This window comes from Moschus berezovskii, chromosome 3 (assembly GCF_049115385.1).
Source record: "Moschus berezovskii isolate FMDL1 chromosome 3, NW_MosBer_1.0, whole genome shotgun sequence".
Lineage (NCBI taxonomy): Eukaryota > Metazoa > Chordata > Mammalia > Artiodactyla > Moschidae > Moschus > Moschus berezovskii.
In genome coordinates this window covers 66,428,194-66,444,123 of record NC_142462.1, presented here as the reverse complement: position 1 = coordinate 66,444,123, position 15,930 = coordinate 66,428,194, and the positions used below count along the sequence as shown (strand labels likewise).

Genomic DNA, 15,930 nt, shown 5'->3' with positions numbered 1-15,930 from the left:
TTACAGCATATTTCAAGCATCAATTTAGCTATTATCTCAATTTTAAAATGTAGAAGTTGAAATTTAGACATTTCTGGTGTTAGATAGTTAAGTGGTGGAGCAGAATAAAAACCAAAGTCTGTCTCCCTCTAAATTGTATGCTCTTAACTACTCCATGTAATTAACCATTTACTTCAAGAACATGCTTTCTGATGCTTTGGTTTACTTCATTTCTCAACCAGCACAGCACTAAAATGTTGGTGATCTCTGAATTCTCTTTTTGTTCGAACAGTATGTAGCTCTGATTCACTACTTACTGGGAATAAGAAATAGTTACTGTTTCAGCATCGCTGTAGACTAAGCTTGATACTATGCGACTGAATAGCCCCTTGAAAAGTACAACATCACCACGGTAGGATCACCATGGTAGGATGGTAGGATTTTTTTTCCTGATGAAACATATGATACACAGTTAAAATGCATCATACTTTTAATAAGCTGTATTTATTGCACAAATATAGCTACAAAATAATATTTTTTGTTTCTACTTAACTTCCAAATATAAAATCATTTATATTTTTCCCCAAGATAAAGGGACAACAATATATTATATATTACATTTTATTAACAGGGACACATTAAATCAATGGTCAAGTTTTGGACATAGGCAATTACCTTTTAGATAATTTCCTATCTTCTAAAAATATTTCCCCTTGATATTGTTTCCATATCATGGAAATTTCAGTGTGTATTTTCATTTTGATATGGAAAATGGAGTAAAATGACAGCAATAACAAATGAAATACAGTTTTACCCATAGGAGATGGGGGCACGGCATAAGCCAGTCAGAGACTCTGTCCAATTCTTGAAAGAGCAACAGCAGATAAGACCCTGCCAAACTAACCATCTTAAAATATGCATGTAACTCTGTGTTCTCTTTATAACACAGCTATAACCATTTTAATATAAATGTATACTTTAAAATACTTTCTTTTAAATAGAACTAACAACCCAAAGGGGTTCCCTGGTGCCTCAGATCGTAAAGAATCTGCCTGTGATGCAGGAGACCTGGGTTTGATAATGGCAACCCACTCCAGTATTCTTGTCTGGAGAATTCCATGGACAGAGAAGCCTGGCGGACTACAGTCCATGGGGTGGCAAAGAGTCAGACACGACTGAGTGACTAACATACACACACATACACACACACACCCAACAACTCAAATGTATGTGTCATTTTTTGTTGTGTTTTATATCCCAGAACACTTGAGGTACATTCCAGTTTGAGAACTAGAGAATCAGGGTCAAGAACAGTTTTTCACATGCTTAATCTTGATTTGCTAAATAATTTTTTATAGAGTCTGTTTCTTAGGACGGCATATCCTGGCTTCCTTTCCCTTTCCTGTTTCTCAGAGATTCTTTGACAATAGTCCACTCTTTCCCCGTGAACTTTATCAATGTTGCATTTCCTAATTTAATTGCATGCCATTTCACATTCCAGGGTCTGTTTATTTTAATATATTTGGTGGATGAATTTTTTTGTCTTACAACTGTCCCTTCTTTTTCCTGCCATAGCTAGTTTTTCCATTCTTGTCTAGTCTCTATTGCTAACTCTGAGCTTCACTGCTCTGTTGCTAATTAGCTCCTGGAACCCTAGGCTAGCCATTTATCATCTTATAGCATCATGATGCCCCTGGTAGATGCTATCTAGATTGCTCTTTGGTTTATTGCAGTATCCCCACAGAACAACTGAGGTATAGAGAGTGTAATAGGACATGATGAAAGTGTAGAACTTCCTGGGAGAAACAACAATGTAGTTAAAAGAGCATTCTTTATATTGGATACTAGCTAAAACTTTTCATCTGGCTAAAATAAATCAAATCCATACAGGGTTCCCTCAGTAGAGTGTTCGTGTTTCTCCCTCTCCAGTTCTATCTAGCTCCTTACCTGCAACACTCTGTGCCAAAACAGGAAAAATATTGCAAGACAGTAGCATCATTTCTTATATCTACTCTTTTGTTTGGTTTGATAGAAGACAACTGGAGTCTCATATCTACTTTTGCTTTCAATTTGTTTTAATATCATACATCATATGGCATCTGGAAAACTCCACTGAACACTCATAAGAGAATAAAGACTGAAAACATCAAATGATGTATTACTATTATGATGGAAATAGATTGGGAAGAGGAGATCCCTGCAAGGTCTTGGGGGTACATGAACATGTACATGTACTGTACATGATCACAGTTTGAGAACTACAGATGGAGAGTATTTAAAACAGTGCTTGTCACAGAGTGAATCTAATTGTAAGAATTAGCTATTATTATTAACTTTATTTCCAAAGTTAATGAAAGTACCTAGTTCACATTTTCAGTTTCCCTTGCATATTATCAATTCTCCGATTTCCTTTGCTTCCCTGGTTTCTCTGTTTTAGCCTCTTTTCAAAACTGGAGACTTTCTTATAAGATGTTCTTTATTGAACTTTGGTCACCCTTTGAGCAAAACCTCTGTTATTTGCTCATTCTGATAAATAAGTGCCTGGCATTGCACTCCATTATCCTATCCCTGGGTACTCAAGAGAGGCTTGCCTTTCACCTGGGCTTCCAGCTAGTGTTAGAAAACCCAGATCATGAAGTAGGTCTTAATATGTCACCAGAATGAAAGACTGGAAGCACAAATAAGGAGTTTCAGTGGACTCAGATGAAGACACAAACTTTGCCCAGGACTGATATACTGACTCTATTGTCTGATACACAGGCTGAGATGGGACCAGGTGGTTAAGAAATGGAGGAAGGAAATGGCAGAAAGGGAAAATAGGCAAGAAGAAATTGAAATGCTGACTATATAATGGAATAAGAGGAAATGAATAATAAAATTAATTATTCATGACCTAGGATTAGGCAAAGATTTCTTAGACATGACATCAAATGCATGATCCATAAAATTAAAATAAATTGGACTTCATTAAAAGAAATGAAGATTGGTCTGCAAAAGATCCTGGTAAGAGGGTAGAAAGGCCTCAGCAACTGGGAGAAAAAAACATCAGGCAAATTGCTTGCATATGGAATACCTATTGAGTTCTACCAGCTTAATGGTCAGAAAACAATTCAGTTACAAAATGGATAAAGTAACTGAACAGACACTGCATCAGAGAAGATGTATGGATGGCAGATAAACACATGGAAAGATGTTCAAAACTGCTTGCCTTCAGAGAAATGCAAATTAGAATCTCTATAAGCTATCATCACACACCTATCAGAATGTGTATAATAAAGAATACTAATAGTACTAAATACTGGTGAAGATGCAAAAAACCCTGCATTTCTCATACACTGCTGGTAAAAACAAAACAAAAAAGTACAGCCACTCTGGAAAAGAGTAAGGCAGATTCCTAAAAACTTAGCAATGTGACCTAGCACTTCCCTCCTCCCCTTTCCTCTTCCACTTCCTTCCTCTTTTCTTCCCTCCCTCCCTCCTTTCCTTCCTCATCCTCTCTTCTTTCCTTCCCTCTGCTCTCCTCCCTTCTTCTCTAATCAATCCATCCATCAGTTTTGGTTTATTATATCTTGGGCAGATACTTATCAAGTAATTCTAATATATACTTTAAATAGGTATCTATTCAGCATGTGTCAGAAAGAGGTTGGCTTCAAGTAACTGAATTATTTACTCATGTAAATGTAAGTCTAAATGGCAGATGACTTAAGATCAACAAAAATTCAATGGCTTTAGCTTCATTTCTTTTTGGTCTTTGGTTTTCCATTAGCTGCTTTCCTATGGCTTTATAACCATACGTCATGATGCTGAGAGGAGGAAACAGAGTTGCTTAGATAAATTCTCTCAATTGTGAGAAAAAACCCTTTCTAGAGGAATTCAGGAAATTCAGCCTTGGGTCTCAATGTTCTGGAACAAGTCACATACCCATTTCTCAATAAGTACCTGCACAGGAAACTTCCAAGTTTGTACATCCTAAAACCAAACAATTTATTAAGGTACATGAGACTATCTTGACTGCCTTAGGTTAATCAGAGTTCACCTCTGCATTGATCAGTCCCCCAATCTGAATATTTACAAATGGTGGGCACAATTGATCCAGATGTAGAGAAGAAAACCACAGTGTCAGCTGCACAACTTGCATATCCTTTCTTGTGCACATTTTTAGAGGAAGCAAAGCCATTATACCAATCGTGTATTTTAGAAGATGACAAAAACATTTAAGCTTGCCCTACAAGATGATATTAGTTCTTTTAAAATACTACGCTTGCTTATATCCAGCCAAGAAAGTCACATTAGAGAATGAACGTGAAGCACTGAGCCGTTGGTGACTTTTGTAGTATCAATGCTATCCACCTCAGTCAGTTCAGTCGCTCAGTCGTGTCCGACTCTTTGCAATCCCATGGACTGCAGCACGCCAGGCCTCCCTGTCCATCACCAACTCCCAGAGTTCACTCAAACTCATGTCCATTGAGTCAGTGATGCCATCCAACCATCTCATCCTCTGTCATCCCCTTCTCCTCCCGCCTTCAATCTTTTCCAGCATCAGGGTCTGTTCAAATGAGTCAGTTCTTCACATCAGGTGGCCAAAGTATTGGAGTTTCAGCTTTAACATCAGACCTTCCAATGAATATTCAGGACTGATCTCCTTTAGGATGGACTGGTTGGATCTCCTTGCAGTCCAAGTGACTCTCAAGAGTCTTCTCCAACACCACAGTTCAAAAGCATCAGTTCTTTGGCACTCAGCTTTCTTTATGGTCCAACTCTCACATCCATACACGGCTACTGGAAAAAATGTAGCCCTGACTAGATGGACCTTGGTTGGCAAAGTAATGTCTCTGCTTTTTAATATGCTGTCTAGGCTGGTCATAACTTTTCTTCCAAGGGGTAAGGGTCTTTTAATTTCATGGCTGCAGTCACCATCTGCAGTGATTTTGGAGCCCCCCAAAATAAAGTCAGCCACTGTTTCCAATGTTTCCCCATCTATTTGCCATGAAGTGATGGGACCAGATACCATGATCCATCTAGGTAGCATTTAATGTTTTTGACAATTGAGATGTCATCTTTGGTAATATGTATAATATCATTTTTTAGAGTAAGTGCAGCTTTTGGCTAAGATATCCATCTGTAGTCATTACTGAATGATAATAAAAATTGCTTTGTAATAATAAGGCTAATTTCTAATTCATTGGTTTCACTTTTCTTCAAGTAATAATAAATATATTTAAAGAAAAATTTTGCTTAGATTTCAGTTCTGGTACAAAGTTTGACTAAAGACTTTTTTTCCTTCATTGACTATTCTTATTTAATGACCCAGGCCATCCTTACTTTGTGATTCAGTGTCAAGACACAGATTTCCTATTGGGTAAGATAACAAATCAGACAAAAGTAGACTTGAGACAGTGAGCTGGGTGAACAAACATGTCTCCACTTGCAGTACCTTCTAGAAGATTAACTATCTGCCTTATCTTTTCAGTCTGTCTGTTTTCTCCTGGATTTGGGCCAGTCTGAGTCTTTTAATATTCTCTTTGTCACGGTGTCTAGGGACTAGTGACAAAAGCTCTGCTCTCTAAAGATCCTTGCAGTAGCTGTGCATACACACATACACAATAAATTGTGAATGAGGCTTGATAAAAGAATGCATTTACAGCAGAAATTGTGAATGTCTTGGAGCTGCTCCAAGGGAATCATGGAAATGAAATGGGATCTTTCTCCTTGTGACTGTCAACATTTTCAGCATGGTCACCTCCCCTCCCTGTAACCATCTGTTCTCACCTTACCTCCTGAGTGTCTCATTTTCCACTTTGTCATTACTTCTTCAGTTAGTCTCTCAACTCTGAAAAGAAGGACCATAAATATAAATGAATAACTTTTTATTTTTTATAAATTCCAGTATTACCTTCTATATTAGTGACTCACGCTATCATTATTTATTGAGTACTTCTATATACAAGGCTCTGGGAGGTATTTTAGAAAACATAAAAATGAGACCTAAAATTTCAAAAAGCTTAGCTAGAAATGGCTTGTTTCAGGCTTAAAAATAAGCACTATGGTCACTCAGAGTAGTCAGTGTGAACACCTACATGGGGAGCTAATGGTATAGAAATAGACCCTATGTGATCTAGGGCTGTGGTAGGGAGAAAGCTTCTTGCCCCTAATTTTTTTTTCCCATCTACTACTTGATGCTTAATGTGTATTGTGCCACATAATTATCACTCTTTATAGGTTTGATCTTTACTCAATTACTCATAAACACTTATATCATTCTACCTCAGGGCAAGCAACTGGGTGAGTATCACTTAAGACCACTGTTTTATTCCTTTTCTCTGGCTGTCAGTAAGTGCTCTTGAAGCTGTGCTTCTCCAACTGTTACCCTCTCTGCTTTATAAATATCTTTAATGGAGTGACTTTTTCTTCCTTTATGCTCTCATAGCATTCTACATATTTCTCTATTATAGAATATAGAGTATTTTAGTATGGTTACTTATTTGTACATTTCTCTTCCTTATCTCAGCCAGGGACTAGATACTAAAATAGATATTTTAAAATGCTTTGTATACTATAAGAGCTTCACAGGTGGCACTAGTGGTAAAGAACTCACCTGCCAATGCAAGAGACGTAAGAGACACAGGTGCAGTCCCTGGGTTGGGAAGATCCCCTGGAGAAGGAAATGGCAACCCAGTCCTGTATTCTTACCTGGAGAATCTCATGAACAGAGGAGCCTAGTTGGCTACAGTCCATAGGGTTGCAAAGAGTTGGACATGACTGAAGCAACTTAACACATGTACTGCAAAGTGTAATAAAATAATTATAAATATCAGAAAAAATTTAAAATATATTGTTTATTATACATATTGGATATATATGATTACAATTAATGGATTTTGTGACAAAAGAAGATGTTAAAAATATAGAAAGGAAAAAGAATAAAAAATCACCAATAATTGCATAATGGAGATATTGTTCGCATATAGATACATATCTACCCAAATTTATATATGATGACTCTCACACAGACTCCTGTCATCATGCTATGTATGTGATGTAGTACTTTTCATTTTTTTCTGCTAAATCCTTTATTGTGTTCTTCTTACCCTAATGAGTACACAATGGTCAATTTCATAGGTATGCCACAATTTACTTGGACATTTAAGTCTAAGTGTAGTTTCCAGTATTTCACAGTATTCAAAAAACACATTGATGACTTATTAATTAAGATGTGCTAAACCTACTGTGAGCAGGGTACTCCTCTAGACACTGAAATTTATGTACACAGAACTTGGTACACATTCTGATTATTTTGTAGCATATATTAATAAAATTATAGGCCAAAGGTCATGCTGACATTTTAGAGAGTTGATACCTCGCTAGACATGTAATAGTTTATGCTTTCATGGTGATATATAAACAACTCCTCTCCTTGTGTAATTTTAAATTAAAATATAATGTTAGACTGACACATCATTTGTGATGGAAATAACAGTAAGGATAAGGGCTGAGAAAGAATAAAGTTATTTAAGAGTTGGGAAAATGAGATGCTGTGAAGGGTTTTATTTCAAGTTGCAGTTTTATTTTGCTTAACCAAAAGTTTGAGCATTTTTCTTGAGTTACTTTTGTTTTTTTCAGATTTTTTTCTTGCTTGTTTTTAAAAATACCAAGATAGATTTATGTGTCATAGTCGTGGTTATGCCCCTTTATTGTTATGTTTTTTCTCAATACAAAGTACACTATTAATAATCATATAAAATCCTGATATTATTTAGAATTTTAAAATTCAGTTAGAAAACTTGCTTCTATTTCTCCAAGGTGTTTATGAGTTCTACCCACAGTATGTTTCAGTAATCAGAAATAGAATCCCCTTCAAATGAGGTAAAAGATTTAGCTAATTTGCTGCTTAAAAATACAAAGGCAAATTTGTCATTGAACCAAATTGGATTAGAGACTATACCTTCTTCTTCTCATTTTTCTCAGTAATGGAAGAGAAACTCCGGAAGCTATACTTAGACAGTAAAAGTTACATGAAAGTTTCTCCTTCAGGGGAGGTTTGAAAGAAACATCCCTTGACATTTTTCTCTCTCCGTCTCCCAGTATTTTTAGTTACTCCAGGACCTGAAGGGAAACCAAGGCCTAGGGATTCAGTCTTAACTGTGTTCACATTTGCCAGAGGTCTGTCTTGTGTTAATCTCTTCAAAGAACTAGTGCATTTATTTATTGACTGTATTGCCTTTTTACTTTTTAGTACATTAATTTAACCTTACACCTTTATGTTTTTTCTTGTTTTGGGTTAAATGCTTAGTAAGGTTCCTCCATACCTTTTAAATATTATAAACAGAGGTTTTTTTTTTAAATTAAGAAATTTTTTTTCTCTAAGCATATCCTGGGTGTATTCATTAATTTTATGTATATTATTTTTTTAATTATATTCTCAAGGGTCTCTATTTGTATATTTAGGTCACTAACTCAAGAGTTTAGGGAATTTTTTTTTTTTAGGGGTTAATACACCTTTAATTTTAAATATTTTTAAGGTTTAAAAATTGCTTAAAGTTTTAAATTTCTAGTAGGAAAACATTATCTGAATGAATACCCTAATGGCAAACCGCTGTAAAATGTTTTCAGCTGCATTTGGGGCAAAGAGGTGGGGACTATCTTCAAAGCACCCCAGCTTTCTTCATGAGAAGGTCAGAGGTACACTGTTTTGTATTACTGCAACATCCATTAGGTGATCTAAGTTGCTTTTCCTCCAGCAGGGCTTCATATCAGAAGGGCATTATGCTTGACCTCCAAATTTGGCCAACAATTTACTAATGAGATTCATAACCTTTGGGTTGCTCTGATATTTTGACATATTTGCCGGGTTCTGGGCCACATCCTGGAAGGCCACCATAACTTCTGATCCTGCATGGCTGCAATGACCTATGGATCACTAAGAATTTCATTGAGTCCAAGCATTCCCAGCATTCCCCATCCCATTCCAGGCATTCCTCCAGGAAAATTATCAGGCAGTCCCCCAGGAAAGCCGCCTGGAAAAGAGCCATACTGAGATCCTGATGGTCTTCTGGCTTCTTCCTCCCTCTAGGCTCTCTCATGTTCTTCCCGAGCCTTCTTAACCCTTTCTATTCTTTCTTTGATCTCACGCTCTTCACGTTTTCACTCATACTTTCTCCGATGTTCAGCAATTTTCTGGGCCCTTGGTTGAACTTGCTTCAGCATTGCACTAGCATCTTCAGCATAATCCAGTTTACAGGCAAGGGCAAGATCATGGGCAGCTTATTCCCAATGGCCCAGAAGTCTGTGCTTTCCCTCGCCACTTGTATGGCTGAGCTGAATCAGGATTTATTTCAATAGCTCTGTCACAGTATCGGATGGCAGCATTTGGCTTCTGTAATTTGATGAAGACACTGGCTCTCTTGGCATACAGAATAGCCAAACGAGGATTTAGCTTGATAGCATCTGTGAACAAGTCAATGGCTTTGTGTAGTTCACCATCATTTAAGGCATCAATGGCAGCCACTTTTTTATCATTTGTCTGATCCATCATCTCAGTTATCTCTACATTTTCATCTCCCATTTCTTGAGGTGCATCAGTATCTGGTTCAATTACACCTTCATTGTCAATTTCTAGATCACTTTCCTCACTTGATGGCTGGTCTGTCTTTATGTTTTCCTCCGCCTTCTTACTATCTGTTTTTTCTTTCTTGGTAATTTCTTCCGATTTAGTTTTATGAGCAGCAGGTGGTATTTTGCCCCATGCTCTCCACCCACTCTCTCAGGAAGCGCATTTCCTCGGTGTGCAGAACGCTCCGGTCCTGCTTACACATTTTCATGAAGGCTCGAAGCTCTCACTTTGCGGGGGTCCATAGTCTAGCGGCGGCGGGAGGCGGCAGGCGCAGCGAAGGCAGCGGCCGGATTCCAGGCCCGGGTGCTACTTCAGTGTGACCGCATAAAGGGGGCGGCTGCCCCGAGGCAGAACAGACTAGAACCTCCCCGGCCGCTGGCTCCGCCCACCCAATGGTCTCGTCACCCCGGGTCCTTCGCCTGTTTATTCCTACTCCGTCTGCTGGTGCCCTGCGCACTGCTCAGAACCTTCTAGAAGCATGGCTGTTCATGCTGTTGCCTACCTCTCCATACACGCATTCTTACATTAACTCTGGAACCGGTGCTATAGAGGGATCATCCTCCTATCCGGTGCTTCCAAGGAGGCGGAAGCTGTTAGCCTCTGCGGGTAGTCATTTAGAATAGAATAGTCTCTCAAATGTGACCATTTTTTTTTTTTAATCTAAAAAAGAATTTTATTAAAAAAGCACAAATGCAAAGAAATGAACAGAGGAAAATTTATGCGTCGAACCTGGACTGGTCACTTATGATAATATACATGCTACAATTCCATTCTCTCCAATCATTCCACCTTCACCCTCTCCCACAGAATCCCAAAGACTGTTCTAAATGCCTATGTCTCTTTTGCAGTCTCTTATACAGGGTTCAGGTTACCATTTTTCTAAATTCCATATATATGCGTTAATATACGGTATTGATGTTCTTCTTTCTGGCTTACTTCACTCTGTATAATTGGCTCCAATTTCATCCACCTCATTAAAACTGATTCAAATGCATTCTTTTTGATGGCTGAGAAATACTCCATTGTGTATATGTACCAAAGCTTTCTTATCCATTCATCTGCAGATGGACATCTAGGTTGCTTCCATGTCCTGGCTATTATAAACAGTGCTGCAATGAACATTGGAGTACATGTGTCTCTTTCAATTCTGGTTTCCTCGGTGTGTATGCCCAGGAGTGCGATCGCTGGATCATATGGCAGTTCTATTTCCAGTTTTCTGAGGAATCTCCACACTGTTCTCCATAGTGGCTGTACTAGTTTGCATTCCCACCAACAGTGTAAGAGGGTTCCCTTCTCTCCACACCCTCTCCAGCACTTATTGCATGTAGACTTTTGGATAGCAGCCATTCTGACTGGTGTGAAATGGTATCTCATTGTGGTTTTGATTTGCATTTCTCTGATGATGAGGGATGTTGAGCATTTTTTCATGTGTTTATTAGCCATCTTTATGTCTTCTTTGGAGAAATGTCTGTTTAGTTCTTTGGCCCATTTTTTGATTGGGTCACTTAGTTTTCTGGAATTAAGCTGCAGGAGCTGCTTGTATAATTTGGAGATTAATCCTTTATCCGTTGCTTCATTTGCTATTATTGTCTCCCATTCTGAAGGTTGTCTTCTCACCTTGCTTAGAGTTTCCTTTGCTGTGCAGAAGCTTTTGATTTTAATTAGGTCCCATTTGTTTATTTTTGCTTTTATTTCCAATATTCTGGGAGGTGGGTCTTGGAGGATCTTGCTGTGATTTATGTCGGAGAGTGTTTTGCCTACGTTCTCCTCTAGGAGTTTTATAGTTTCTGGTCTTACATTTAGATCTTTAATCCATTTTGAGTTTATTTTGGTGTATGGTGTTAGGAAGTGTTCTAGTTTCATTCTTTTACAAGTGGCTGACCAGTTTTCCCAGCACCACTTGTTAAAGAGACTGTCTCTTCTCCATTTTATATTCTTGCCTCCTTTGTCGAAGATAAGGTGTCCATAGGAGCGTGGGTTTATCTCTGGGCTTTCTATTTTGTTCCATTGATCTATATTTCTGTCTTTATGCCAGTACCATACTGTCTTGATGACTGTGGCTTTGTAATAGAGCCTGAAGTCCGGCAGGTTAATTCCCCCAGTTCCATTCTTCTTCCTCAAGATTGCTTTGGCTATTCGAGGTTTTTTGTATTTCCATACAAATTGTGAGATTATTTGTTCTAGTTCTGTGAAAAATATTGTTGGTAGCTTGATAGGGATTGCATTGAATGTATAAATTACTTTGGGTAGTATACTCATTTTTACAATATTTATTCTTCCAATCCACGAACACGGTATATTTCTCCATCTATTCATGTCCTCTTTGATTACTTTCACTAGTGTTTTATAGTTTTCTATGTACAAGTCTTTTGTTTCCTTAGGTAGATATATTCCTAAGTATTTAATTGTTTTCATTGCAACAGTGAATGGAATAGTTTCCTTAATTTCTCTTTCTATTTTCTCATTATTAGTGTATAGGAATGCAAGGGATTTCTGTGTGTTGATTTTATATCCTGCAACTTTGCTGTAATCATTGATTAGCTCTAGTAGTTTTCTGGTAGAGTCTTTAGGGTTTTCTGTGTAGAGGATCATGTCATCAGCGAACAGTGAAAGCTTTACTTCTTCTTTTCCAATTTGTATTCCTTTTATGTCTTTTTCTGCTCTGATTGCTGTGGCCAAAACTTCCAGAACTATGTTGAATAGTAGTGGTGAGAGTGGGCACCCTTGTCTTGTTCCTGACTTTAGGGGAAATGCTTTCAGTTTTTCACCATTGAGGATAATGTTTGCTGTGGGTTTGTCATATATAGCTTTTATTATGTTGAGGTATGTCCCTTCAATTCCCACTTTCTGGAGGGTTTTTATCAAAAATGGATGTTGAATTTTGTCGAAGGCTTTCTCTGCATCTATTGAGATAATCATATGATTTTTATTTTTTAGTTTGTTAATGTGGTGTATTACGTTGATTGATTTGCGTATATTGAAGAATCCTTGCATTCCTGGGATAAAGCCCACTTGGTCATGATGTATGATCTTCTTAATGTGTTGTTGGATTCTGATTGCTAGAATTTTGTTAAGGATTTTTGCATCTATGTTCATCAGTGATATTGGCCTATAGTTTTCTTTTTTTGTGGGGTCTTTACCAAGTTTTGGGATTAGGGTGATGGTGGCCTCATAGAATGAGTTTGGAAGTTTCCCTTCCTCAGCTATTTTCTGGAAGAGTTTGAGTAGAATAGGTGTTAGCTCTTCTCTAAATTTTTGGTAGAATTCAGCTGTGAAGCCGTCTGGACCTGGGCTTTTGTTTGCTGGGAGATTTTTGATTACAGTTTCAATTTCCGTGCTTGTGATGGGTCTGTTCAGATTTTCTATTTCTTCCTGGTTCAGTTTTGGAAAGTTGTACTTTTCTAGGAATTTGTCCATTTCTTCCAGGTTATTCATTTTATTGCCATATAATTGCTGATAGTATTCTCTAATAATCCTTTGTATTTCTGTGTTGTCAGTTGTGATCTCTCCATTTTCATTTCTAATTTTATTGATTTGGTTCTTCTCCCTTTGTTTCTTGATGAGTCTGGCTAGTGGTTTGTCAATTTTATTCACCTTCTCAAAGAACCAGCTTTTGGCTTTGTTGATTTTTGCTATGGTCTCTTTTGTTTCTTTTGCATTTATCTCTGCCCTAATTTTTATGATTTCTTTCCTTCTACTGACCCTGGGGTTCTTCATTTCTTCCTTTTCTAGTTGCTTTAGATGTAGAGTTAGGTTATTTAGTTGACTTTTTTCTTGTTTCTTGAGGTATGCCTGTATTGTTATGAACTTCCCCCTTAGCACTGCTTTTACAGTGTCCCAGAGGTTTTGGGTTGTTGTGTTTTCATTTTCATTCATTTCTATGCATATTTTGATGTCTCTTTTGATTTCTTCTATGATTAGTTCATTATTCAGCAGCGTGTTGTTCAGTCTCCATATGTTGGCACTTTTAACAGTTATTCTCCTGTAATTGAGATCGAATCTTACTGCCCGGCTCCCGGCGGCGCAGACGCGAGAGACGCCCGGCTCCCGGCGGCGCAGACGCGAGAGACGCCCGGCTCCCGGCGCAACCGACCACGTGCTGAATCGTGGCTGAGAGGAGCTGCCCCGCGCCCAGAGTTAGGGCGGTGGCCGAGAGGAGCTGTACCACGTCCAGGAGGCGGTGGCTGCTTGGGCACCGGAGGGCCGGGAGGAGCTGATCCACATTCAAAGCAGGAGGGGCGGCCTTGAGGAGATACCCCTCGTCCAAGGTAAGCTGCAGCGGCTGCGCCTTGCTGGAGCAGCTGGGAAGAGATACTCCAAGACCAAGTGGAATATAAGAATCCAGTGTTCTGGGGAGGAAGGAACAAGACGGCGAGACCACTTTCTTCCCCACAAATTCATCAGAAGAACATTTGAACGTGGAGTAAAGTCCACAAAACAACTTCTGAATACTGGCAGAGGACATCAGGCTCCCAGAAAAGTAGCCCATTGTCTTCAAAAGGAAAGAGAAGAAATCCAGCTCCACCCACCAGAACACTGACATATGCTTCCCTAACCAGGGAACCCGGACAAGTCACCTGTCCAACCCCACACACAGCGAAGAAACTACATAATAAAGAGAACTCCACAAACTGCAAGAAGAGGGAAAGGACACCCCAAGCAAAGCAATATAAGCAAGATGAAGAGGCAGAGAAATACCCAGCAAGTAAAGGAACAAGATAATTGCCCACCAACACAAACAAAAGAAGAAGATATAGGGAATCTACCTGATAAAGAATTTCGAATTTTGATGGTGAAAATGATTCAAAATCTTGAAAGTAAAATGGAGTTACAGATAAATAATCTGGAGAAAAGGATTGAGAAGATGGAAGAAAGATTTAATAAGGACTTAGAGGAAATAAAAAAGAGTCAATATACAATGAATAATGCAATAGATGAGATCAGAAACACTCTGGAGGGAACAAACAGTAGAATAACAGAGGCAGAAGACAGGATAAGCGAACTAGAAGATAGAATTGTAGAAATAAATGAAACAGAGAGGAAAAAAGAAAAACGAATTAAAAGAAATGAGGACAATATTAGAGACCTCTGGGACAATGTTAAACGCTCCAACATTCGAATCATAGGAGTCCCAGAAGAAGAAGACAAAAAGAAAGACCATGAGAGAATACTTGAGGAGATAATAGTTGAAAACTTCCCTAAAATAGGGAAAGAAATAATCACCCAAGTCCAAGAAATCCAGAGAGTCCCCAACAGGATAAACCCAAGGCGAAATACTCCAAGACACATATTAATCAAATTAACAAAGATCAAACACAAAGAACAAATATTAAAAGCAGCAAGGGAAAAGCAGCAAATAACACTCAAGGGGATTCCCATAAGGATAACAGCTGATCTTTCAACAGAGACTCTTCAGGCCAGAAGGGAGTGGCAAGATATACTTAAAGCGATGAAAGAAAATAACCTACAGCCCAGATTATTATACCCAGCAAGGATCTCATTCAAATATGAAGGAGAAATCAAAAGCTTTACAGACAAGCAAAAGCTGAGGGAATTCAGCATCACCAAACCAGCTCTCCAACAAATGCTAAAGGATCTTCTATAGACAGGAATCACAGAAAGACTGTATAAACTTGAACCCAAAGCAATAAAGAAAATGGCTACGGGATCCTACTTTTCAATAATTACCTTAAATGTAAATGGGTTGAATGCCCCAACCAAAAGACAAAGGCTGGCTGAATGGATACAAAAACAAAACCCCCATATATGTTGTCTACAAGAGACCCACCTCAAAACGAGGGACGCATACAGACTGAAAGTGAAGGGCTGGAAAAAGATAGTCCATGCAAATAGAGACCAAAAGAAAGCAGGAGTAGCAATACTCATATCAGATAAAATAGACTTTAAAACAAAGGCTGTGAAACAAGACAAAGAAGGAAACTACATAATGATCAAAGGATCAATCCAAGAAGAAGATATAACAATTATAAATATTTATGCACCTAACATAGGAGCACCGCAATATGTAAGACAATTACTAACAAGTATGAAAGGGGAAATTAACAATAACACAATAATAGTGGGAGATTTTAACACCCCACTTACATCTATGGATAGATCAACTAAACAGAAAATTAACAAGGAAACACAATCTTTAAATGATATAATAGAAGAGTTAGACCTAATAGATATCTATAGGACATTTCACCCCAAAACAATGAATTTCACCTTTTTCTCAAGCGCACACGGAACTTTTTCCAGGATAGATCACATCCTGGGACATAAATCTAGCCTTGGTAAATTCAAAAAAATTGAAATCATTCCAAATGTGACCATTAAAT

General features: G+C 38.1%; 1 pseudogene; it reads right to left on the bottom strand.

The window, feature by feature from the left end:
- Nucleotides 1-8,740: 8,740 nt before the first annotated feature.
- Nucleotides 8,741-9,831, bottom strand: LOC129552068 (hsc70-interacting protein pseudogene; annotated as a pseudogene).
- Between the last annotated feature and the right edge of the window lie 6,099 nt (nt 9,832-15,930).